The following is an 11,256-nucleotide window of genomic DNA, read 5'->3' on the forward strand; positions in this document are numbered from 1 at the left end:
AACACATATGACAAGTAACTACTTTAAAAGCTGCTTTCTATCACTGATCACTAGGAAATCATGAATTAAAACCAGGATAGGATGCTCATAGAATGGCTAAAATTTTAAGGTAGTATTAGTAAGGGTTAAAAAAAAGAAATTTGGCATATAACGCTGATAAGAAGTTAGGCATGGTGGTGCCAGCCTGGTCTTCAGAGCAAGTTCTAGGACAGCCAGGGGTACACACTGAAACCCCCTACTCGAAAAAGCAAAATAATAAAACTATCTTGGATGAGGGCTTAGGAAAATCCTACTGTATTCTCAGTCATAAGAGCTTGTCTTCCGACCCAGGCTATGTCCCAATGCTTTGGTTATAAACTTGGTACAGGTTAGTGGTTGTAAAAGCCAGACAGAGTGAAGGTACTGTCTTGTTTTGTGCGGCTCTTACTTAAGGCAGTATTAATTGCAATTTTTACCCACAGCCTAATTATCTCTATTTTTGGCTGTTTCCTCATGCATTCATCTTCCCAGTACAATGTCCTAGGAAGGATGAGGTCATGTTTAAAACAAACATAAACACATATCAATGAACAATAGCAGGTTCTGTCAATGTACATTCAATTCAATCCCTTAGGAATCTTGCCTGAGTCCTGAGTTTCTGCTTTGGATCACATCAAGAGTTTGGTGTCAATCAGCCTACCTGCCATTGAGACTCTACAATGTGTTATATTTCAAATAATTTATGGAATTTATAATTAATGTGAATGAAGTCTCTCACTAGCTCATTGTTAGTACCTAAAGCTGGGGTCCAAGGGATGCTGAAAACTCAAGCTATCATATTCAACTGTCTAGTGTATGTAGCTGAAATACCTTGCGTTAATTCTTCTGATAAAAAACAAGTATCTTTCACTGTTGTTTACTAAGAATTATTTTTTACTCTTTGGGCAATATAAATTCCAATTTCAAATAATGAAACTCCAATATGAATCAGACAAGTAGCACTAAGTTGTAACCAGAATAAAAGTGATAAACCTGACTGTCTTATTCTCAAAGTATATTGACTCTGTATGAATAAATGTGTGCTATCATAATGATAGAGCTCACACAATTCAGGAAAGTCAAAGTCGTCCAACTACTCAGTCTTCTAAATGGTAAACCTAAATAAATGGCAGAGTCAAGCAAATGACAAAGGAACTTCTGTGCTAAATTAAAGAGCAATATGGTGATATCTACCAAAAATTAAAAATGTCATTCTTTTCTCATGCAGTTAGTTCATTCTTAGGAGTTTACTCTATGTGCACAAAATATTTTATTATTCATTTAGCATTTTCTTATGCAAAGACTGGAATCTCCCATAATATGGAGACTAGGAGGGGTGAAATGACTAAGGTCTTGTAAGCTTAGTTAATCTGGGTTTGATTCCCAGATCTTACATAAAAGTGGAAGGAGAATCAACGATATGAAGACTAAATAACTTGTCACAGAATTTGTATGCTTAGGGCATTAAAACAGTAATATTACTCCCTGAGTTCAAGTTTCTATTACTTATAAGTTGTTAGTTATATTATTGAACATTTAACCATCACATGCATAATTTTCCTCATTTGATGAATGGGGTAAAAACAAGCATCTTCTTAGAAGGGTGCTGTGAGACTTCCACGAGTAATTATAACCCAAGTGTTAAGAAAAGGCCTTGCTGCCGGGCGTGGTGGCGCACGCCTTTAATCCCAGCACTCGGGAGGCAGAGGCAGAGGCAGGCGGATTTCTGAGTTCGAGGCCAGCCTGGTATACAGAGTGAGTTCCAGGACAGCCAGGGCTATACAGAGAAACCCTGTCTCGAAAAACCAAAAAAAAAAAAAAGAAAAAAAAAGAAAAAAAGAAAAGGCCTTGCCACTTGTGGTGGCACATGCTTGGGGTCTGTGGAAGAGTTGGTGGCAGAAGGATCAAAAAAACCCGTCTGGATCAGCAAAGCTCCCAGTAATGTCCATATGACAGTGTAATGTCCATATGACAATGTAATGTCCATATGACAATGTAATGTCCGTATGACAGTGTACTGTCCGTATGACAATGTACTGTCCGTATGACAGTGTAATGTCCGTATGACAGTGTAATGTCCGTATGACAGTGTAATGTCTGTATGACAGTGTAATTAAATACTCAACTAGCACTTGAGAGGAAGCTTGAAGTGCATCGGTATGGAATGTCTCTAGGATAACCCCGTTAAGGGGAAGAGAGAGGCTCAGAATGCTATTCAAATGCACTACCGTTATGGACAAATACATGGGGTGGAGCTAGTAACAGGGAAGAGAAATGTCTGAGTATGTAATTTCCACCATGCTTATACATGTATTACCCACTTAATAAAAGTACTGCAGATTTTTGTACAGTTTATAACACAGAACACACATATACACATGTATACATATATACATACATACACACACACACACACACACATAGAGAGAGAGAGACATATACAATCAAAATAAAATGGTAATAAAGAATTAAAAGCAGCCGCATGAGATATAAAAACTGGCATTTTAAGTATGTGACAAACTCAACTCTAAACCATCTGCCACTTCCTATTATGTTCTGAAGCAATGCATCAACTTCTAATTTTCAGAAAATAATTGAAATTGAGATGTGTGCAGTGGCATGCATCTGCAAGCCCAGCAATTGGGAAGCTGATGCAACAGGGACTCAAGTTTGAGATGAGTTTGGGTTATACATCTAGACCCCATTTCCAGATAAATCAAGAATTAATTAATTGCAAAGAATTTAAACTTTGCTTTTTAAAAACTTAAGTCTTTTCATTTTTATTATGTGTCTGTGTGCCTGTGTGAGAATATGAGCATATATTTGGCAGGGCTGGTGAAGACCGGAAGAGAGTGTTAGATTCTCTGACCTGGAGTTAGAGGTACTCATAAGCCACCCAACATAGGTGCTAGTGCTTTATTTGAAGTTTTCTTTTTTAAAATTTATTTATTTTATGTATGTGAGTACACTATAGCTGTCTTCAGACACACCAGAAGAGGGCATCAGATCCCATTACAGATGGCTGTGAGCCACCATGTGGTTGCTGGAAATTGAACTCAGGACCTTCAGAAGAGCATTCAGTGCTCTGAACCCCTGAGCCATCCCTCCAGCCCTATTTGAAGTTTTCTTAGAGAAAGTTAATCTTATAATCTGTTGAACAATAAGTGGACTTTTCTCACAATGATTATGTCATATGATTAAGTCAGGTGACAGAAAGTACACTTGTGTAATATGCTTTTACATTTCCAAGGCATAAAACATTTTGCAGTATTAAATACCAACAACAAAAAGAATGTCAAATTTGAGCCTTATCTGGTAGTATTTATTATTGTTTGGATACGTTTTCATGACAACTCCTTATTAGGTGTCCCATGGTTATCAGAAATAAAATTAAGAATTTATGGAGTTACCAGGATATTTTATTCACTTCCTTCTCCAATACCTAAGACAAAATATATTTCAAGTATCTTCATGTCTACTTAGTTCAAATATTATTTTTCATCTTGTAAATTTTTCTTTAGCCTACCTGGCCTTCTGTTTCTTTTTAAAAATGTAAATTTGTTTTTTATTACTTTCAGAAAGTGTTCACTGTAAAATGGAAACAACATAACACGGAATGTTTATCTAGCCATTGTGAAGCACCCACTAAACATCTGAGTACCATCCTTTCCTGTGACTCACGGCACCTGTGGACATGTGCAAACATGCATGCGTATCTTATTGTGAAGGATCTCCACCTCTTTGCCCTCTCTTTCTCTACTTCTTTCCTCTTTTCCAGTGTTAACAGGACACATAAAACTCATGTCTTACATATAGCTTTATAAAAATAGACTATTATATACGCTTCTCTATATTTTACCTTTATCACATAAGGAACAGATTGGAAATCCTCTCAGGATAGACTTAGAAATCCTTCCAAGTTACCAGGAGATTCGACTCCTACTACTGAATGACTTTACAACGTTTCAGAATATGACTGTGTCGTAATAAGCATAATACTTCTAATAGGTGTTCCCCTGTTCTCAGGATTTTAGCACTGTCACCACTGTGGCAATCAACATCCAAGTCAACAGGTTTTTGCTTGCTTACTGGTGATTTTATTTCATGGAGGCTGATGAAAGAATACATACACTTCTAATACTAATACTGTTTGCTTACAAAGCAAAACAAAACCAAGGAACAATTCATTTCTCTATCAGCTTTCAAGGGAATCTTCTCCCCACATATCCCTGCTAGCATGGTTTATCATTTATTTTTTTACTAGCCAGAGACATAGTAATTCACTGTTACTCTATCAATTGCTAGTAAGGTTATAGTTTTCCCATTTGTTAAGCTAAATGTTAAATGTTAAGCTTTTTCTCCTGTGAACTTCTGACCACATCCTTCTCTATAATTGGTGGACTTTTTAAGCTTTGTAAGATTTCTCACAAATACTAACTCTTCACGTTAGATGTATTTCAAGTGTTTTCTTTTAAGCATTTGTTTCCATTTCTGCTACAAAATTATTTCTATGTAATTTCAAAGTCTTTTTCCTTCCCTTCCCTTCCCTTCCCTTCCCTTCCCTTCCCTTCTTTTTCCTAATTTGGAGGTATTCCTCCATGGTCTATGTATAAATAAAATTTGATTAATATTTTAAATATGTATTTACATTTAAGTTATAGACAAATCGATTCAGTTATGTTTACCACATAAATGTACCTCCCTTCCACACTTAAGACTCACTTTGTCATGATGGGAATTTCCTTATACATTCACATACACACATATTTACATATATATTTGAGACAGGCTCTTATGCACCCCAAGTTGACACTGACATCAGCAGGGAATAAGCTTGGATTTCCGACCTCGCCCCCACTTCCAGATCACAGGCATGTGGCACCATACATGCTTTAAGTGGTGCTGGGGACAAGCCAGAGCTTTAAGCATGCTATGCAACCACTCGGCCTTTCACTTCCATTTCTTAGAAAGTTTTGTACTTATGTATTTAAGCCTAAGAGTACATATACAAATAAATGAATTACTCTGTTATATGAGTAAGCCAAAGCATTTTATAAGATGTTTCATGCAGTTTTAAAATGAAAGAATTATTTCAATGTTTACATTTAGATAAGATTAATAAACTTTAGCTGGACCTGGCTGCACAGGCCAGTGACATCATTACTTGGGAGGGGGAAGTAGAAAACAAGGTTTCCTAGGGATGGAGCATGTTCAAGGTCAGTCTGCACAACTTAGTGGAACCCTGTCTCAAGTGTAAAATGAGACCAGGTGACTTTAATTATACAGCAGAGGCAGGTGGCCCTCTGAGAGTTCAAGGCCACCCAGGTCTATGTAGCTAATTCTAGGACAGCCATAGCCAAATTCTGAGACCCTTTCTCAAAAATGAAAATTTAATCAGAAAATAGCTATAATACACCATTAATAGCTAAATGTTAATGTAAATGGCTATCACCACAGCAACTAAGTTTTTAATGAGCAGATAAAAATAAAGATCTGCTACTCTAAAGATATATCGCCACACACTTATTCACCATATACTACATATATTATATACAGTGCTGTAAATCAAAGACTTTCCCTTTCAGGGAAAAAGAAAAAAAAGGGAATGTGTGAAACATAAATAATCTTCAGAAATTAAATAAAAGGCACTACTGATCACAGATTATTTATCAAGACATATAAAAATGAATGAAAATACACACTATATCAGTTACTCTTATAGTGAACTGACATTAATACAAATATTCAATTATTTCTTAGTAAACTATTTTCCTTACAGTATTTTTGTTATGATTAAAGAAAAACATAAACTCAAAAAGCTGTATTTCAATTATTTTATTTACTTATATTTCCCATTGCAAAACCACTAATCCTTGTGAATCACTAAAGAAGAAAAAAATTCTTACTCTAGTTCATGTCCACACTGTTTCTTATATTGACAAAACTTTAAGAGTGGAAAAATGGTTTCCTAAAAAAAGATTCCATACATTAATGATCATAAACATTAAAAATTTTAATATAAAAGCCTAGTAAACTGTAGCTAGAAGCAAAATGAAGGAATTCTGCTGCTATCTCCCAGCTTCTACTATTGAGCAAGTTTGGAGTCTGTGGGAGTCAGATATGGTGGCACTTGAGCCTGTAGTAGACTGACCAGCCTTAGTCTGGTGCTTTGAAAGCAGTGTGAGTTACAGCATGGCCAGTTTCAAAAAACACACCCAGAAAAGTTCTTTTGGCTCTATTTTTTCATTTCAAATTTTAGTGCATTCATTGTAACAGAACCCTTTTGTGCAAAGAGGGTTGGTTTGCTTTTGCCACTCTTGTAGGACACTGTATGTCTGGGTATGACTGAAGCACGCCAGTACAATTAGTAAGAACTTCTGTTGGTAGGGTGGCATATATCTGTAATTCCAGCACTTAGGGTAGACAGGAAGATGACCATGATGAAGGCTAGCCTCAACCTCCATTAAAAAAAAAAAAGCTTATAATGTATGCACTAAACACTGTATGCCCATAATCTACTTTAATAATACCTGTGGGCTAGATTTAAACAGAAAGAAACTTCATTTTAAGTGCCCAAGGTCAGACAGCTAATGACAGGGAAGCCTAAAACCTAATCCCAGGCCTCTGTGATTGGGAAATCTATTCAGGTAAAGTCTGAATATACTAATTTACACTCACTGCTGTCTAGCTTTGAAACTACTCTCAGATAGATTATTTTTTTTTTTTTTTTTTTTTTTTTTTTTTTTAAAGATTTATTTATTTATTATATGTAAGTACACTGTAGCTGTCTTCAGACACACCAGAAGAGGGAGTCAGATCTCATTACGGATGGTTGTGAGCCACCATGTGGTTGCTGGGATTTGAACTCAGGACCTTTGGAAGAGCAATCGGGTGCTCTTACCTGCTGAGCCATCTCACCAGCCCCTCAGATAGATTATTTAAGGTTGTCTCACCCGATTCAAAATACCGTTTGGGAGGAAAGATTCTCGGTATGGAGCCCTGAAGCTTCTAGCATTGGCCGCACTTAAACAGACATATGACCAAGATGGAGAAGCTGAATGAAGATCCTCTCACTTTAGGGCTGAACCACAGGCCTTACCATTATCAATAAACACAACACACTGTGGAAACAAGTTGGTCACTGTACAAATAAAGTCCATACAAGGTTCTATTCTATTTAGTATTCGGAAAATTGGACTAAAAAGTTAATACTTAGTACACAGCCTTTAAGGAACATAATTTGTAAGAATTAAAGTGGTTTAATTCCCTTGTTAGTCATTCAATGCTTGTTCAATAAACCCATCAGGGACCTCAGAATTTTGTTTGCTTGAACATGGCCTCTTCCATCCACTTCAGCATCCTTGTGCAGAAGACCCAATAGAGACAGGTGGTTCTTTAACTGCAGGGAGGTTTACTAAGGAATACCCGAGCTACCAAACATAGGGTATATGTATAAATAAAGAAATACAAAATATCGGGTAGTAGCCTGAAGGACTGATTGGCTACCAAAGGGGAAGGATACATTTTCACGGATGATGATACCCTGAGAGAGTGCAACTAAGGGAGACCGCAGAGTAAGACATAAAGGGTGTTGGGAGCCCAACTCTTAAATTCTCGCTTTTGTCCCTCCCTCCCTGTCTGTCTGTCTCTCCCCATCTCCATATTCCCCCTCCCCTATGAAACAAGGTCTCACTGTGTAGCCCTGGCTGACCTAGAACCCACTTTGTAGACCAGGTTGACCTTCAACTAAAAGAGCTCTGCCAGACCCAGTGGGGAGATTAAAGGAGTGAGCCATCATACCTACAACCACACAGAAATCTCATTAACTAATATAGTATCAGAAACCCCTCCAGTGCTCAAACCATCTGTGTGTATAGATTGACAAATTCTTCTTTAATAGTTAATCTCTTTAGCTGTTTGGTCACTAATTCCTGCTACTGATCTTCCCGATTCATTAGAAGTTTAAGTTACTGAGTTCCCTAAAATGGAGCAATTAACTGTGAAGTAAAACTGCAGACTCATTGAGCCTCTTTCTTATGAACTTCTTTCTCCTCCACAAATTCTCAGTGCTTTCAAACTGGTTTCCTCTAGCCCAGTTTGGCGCACCTGCACAGAACTGGTCTGGACTTTTAAAACACTTAGGAATTCTGTTTATTTGGTGGAATGTCACATGGGCGTGAAAGCAGAGCCAAATTTTTTTCTCTCCGGAGAGATCAGAGAACCTCACTTTAGAGAAAAACGATGGATAAAATTATATTTCAAGCTGAGGAGATGACTCAGTCGTGAAACTGCATGTTTCGCAAGTATGAAAATCTGAGTTCAGCTACCCAGTGCTCTGTAGAAGTGTAGTACTGTCCCTTTAACCTGGGTGCTCAGGGCAAAAGACAGAAGGATCCCTGGGGTTTAATGGACAGCTAGGCTCCCAGAATCAGTGAGTCCAGGTTCAGTGAGAGAACCTACCTCAAAAGAAGGGGGGTTGAGGTGAGGAGAGCAACAGAGGAAGGCACCTCTGGCCTCTAAGTGCAGGAACACAGACACAAACAAAAAGGTTTGTGTCAACAAGTGAATGGTTCAACCAACTGTGGTGCCATCCATACCACAGAATAATGATTAGCAATGAAAAGAATGAACTCTTTAAGAATCTATATTTATGCTTGTTATATAAACAGATCAATTCCTATTGTCTAGTCTGGATCACAAGCACAAACGGTAATGTGGGCAATGCAAAATCACTTGGGCAATATTGTAGTAAAAAGTATCAAATAGGCCAGTCTTTCTTTTTTGTTTTTTGTTTGTTTGTTTGTTTTGGTTTTTTGAGACAGGGTTTCTCTATATAGCTCTGGCTGTCCAGAAACTCACTTTGTAGACCAGGCTGGCCTCGAACTCAGAAATCCGCCTGCCTCTGCCTCCCGAGTGCTGGGATTAAAGGCATGCACCACTACGACTGGCTTAGGCCAGTCTTTTTATCTTGTTAAATCGTTATGAGTTTAAGGTTTTAGCTTTTAGCTCTCAAAAATAAGAAAATCTGGAAAGGGGGGGGGGGGAGCACCAATCAATGTAAGATAATCATTCCATCTTTTTCCTATTTTTTTTTCTTTCTAGTATGAGGGTTGGACCCAGTACACCAAGCTTACATGGAAGCAAGAACCATATCCCCGAGCCCCCAGCAGAGTTTAAAACAGATTCCTCAATTACATTGCAGAGAACTAAGATTTAACTGAAAATCTTATTTCCCCTAAGAAAATGTATCATTTGGGTTATAAAAGTCAAATCTGTGATTTTGTAAGGCCTTCGGCTTCAAAACAAGGAACGTTCTAAGTTTGTAGCACAAATAAAAGAGTTTAGCCCCAAACTGAAGAACATTCCTTCAGTCAAGTACATTGTTTGAGGTTTAAACATTGGCTACTACGGTGCACATAAAATGGAGTACAAAGGGTTGGGTAACCCTAGGCAAAACCATTTCTGTATTTTCACAAAATATTATGCACTCTCAAGTCTGAGAAGGGTCACTTGAATTTTTTAACAAATGCAAAAGCGAATTAAGAGCACAAGCATTACTTCACAAATTTTAAACTGACTGGGAAGGGCAATTATGTAGGACTTAAAAGAAATGTCAAAAAGGAATGACCCACAGGCAGAAAACATGAAGTCAGTAATGTCTAGACTCGATCTTCTAGTCTTTAAACTATACACACATGGATTTGGATTAATGATGTTTTCAGCCTGATCAGTTTCCGTAAAATTACTTCCCCTTCGGGAAAACCTCGTCACTTTCCCATAAGCTAGTCTGGGTCTCCAGCCCAACAAGGCAACACCACCTTTCATCACCTTCCCAACCAACCGAGACTGTCGCATTACCAACACCCTGTTCTGAGGAGAGTACAACCACCTTCTCTCCGAAAAAAAAGGTGTAAGGCCCGCTCTTACCCTTCCAGTCTCATCTGAAGACTCCCTGAACCTCTGCAAGGATGTCGGCAAACCCTTAGGATCACTGAGAACGCACATTTGTGGGGAAAGCCCTTCAGTGTGACTCTGCAGTGAGGGCCATCTCAGTGACATCCCCTCCCAAGCCTGTCTCACCGGAGACGCCTCTGCCTCCCGGGGTTTTCCTACCATCCGGATCACCCGGGCCATGGCCTTTCCCAAGGAAGGAGTTTAGGGGAATGGGATCCGTCGGTTGTTGCAGACCCCCAAGAAATAGCTAACACAATCCTACCACCTGAATCAGCCCCAAAGGCTCCAAATAGGGAACCATAATGGCCGTACTCGCTCTCAACCCAGGGAAAAGGTGGGCATCATAATCCCTAGTCAATGGACCACGGTGATGGTGAAGGGCCAGGGGTCTAGCAGAAATGAGCTCCTCGCCCGTGCAGGAGGACAACGGAAAGGGAGCCCCAAGCATCCGCAGGCCGCGATTCACACACCCTATCTGCTCTCACCCTGTCAATCGTCCCCACCAGCCACGAGTTACCTGTCGCACCTCACCTGCCCGGGCTCGAAATGCAGAAAGTGTACCTAGACGGGACCCAGAGGCTCTGTCACTGAGAGAGGGGAAGTCTTCAGCTGCAGGAGGCGGGCCAGTCCTAGCTAGTCATGTGTCCTCAAGCCCCACCCCGCTTCCCCTCGCCCGTCACGCCGCGTCTCGCAGGCTTAAATCTTTGCGGACCGCCTTGGATGTGAATGGTTCCGCGACTTCAGAAAAGCGTTAGTTTCTTTTTCTTTTCTTTTTCTTTTTTTTTTTACAATGACGGGGGTTACAGAAACTACAGTACAGAAGACGAGGATGGCAAGGGTTAAAGTGCATTGCTAAGGAAGTGACGCTAAGTCACGCTCTAGGGACCGGAAATGGCCATGAGTCCCGCCTCTAAGGCCCCAGTAAAATCCTGGGCTGGAAGACGTTAAGCCTATCACGTGATTTAAAAAAAAAAAAACCCTGTGAGGTTTGCCTGCTGGAGGATCGCCAAGTTATCCGGACCCATCACTACCTTTTGAATTTAAAACACATTTACTGCAAGTTCCCATGGGCTTTCTTACATTGAGAAGAATCCGTTTTACAAAACCCTATTAGTCGGCCAGAGGGTTTGAAGGTCACTGGAGGGCTAGAAAGGAATCGGGGTGGGGGGCGGGAAAGGCTGATCCTGCTGGCTTGAAAGCGAGAGAAGGGTGGAAAGATCCGGATTTTGCCGCCGGAGCCTACCAAGCCAGATCCCCTAGAGAGTGTCGCAAAGGGTGGGAGGA

The 11,256-nt window shown here is 39.6% G+C and overlaps 1 protein-coding gene across 4 annotated transcripts in view; it reads right to left on the reverse strand.

Moving 5' to 3' along the window:
- Atp6v1a (ATPase, H+ transporting, lysosomal V1 subunit A) overlaps positions 1-11,244 on the reverse strand; it is a 54,301-nt gene extending 43,057 nt beyond the window's left edge. Inside the window, exon 1 of one of the 4 annotated variants that reach the window (XM_006521721.3) lies at positions 11,053-11,244. The gene's annotated coding sequence lies outside the window, so the exon portion shown is untranslated. Of the gene's footprint in view, positions 1-10,489; positions 10,802-11,052 lie in introns of those variants that run through there. The other 3 variants (NM_007508.6, NM_001358203.1, NM_001358204.1) reach the window with 3 other exon arrangements.
- Between the last annotated feature and the right edge of the window lie 12 nt (positions 11,245-11,256).

This window comes from Mus musculus, chromosome 16 (assembly GCF_000001635.26).
Source record: "Mus musculus strain C57BL/6J chromosome 16, GRCm38.p6 C57BL/6J".
NCBI classification, from domain to species: Eukaryota; Metazoa; Chordata; class Mammalia; order Rodentia; family Muridae; genus Mus; species Mus musculus.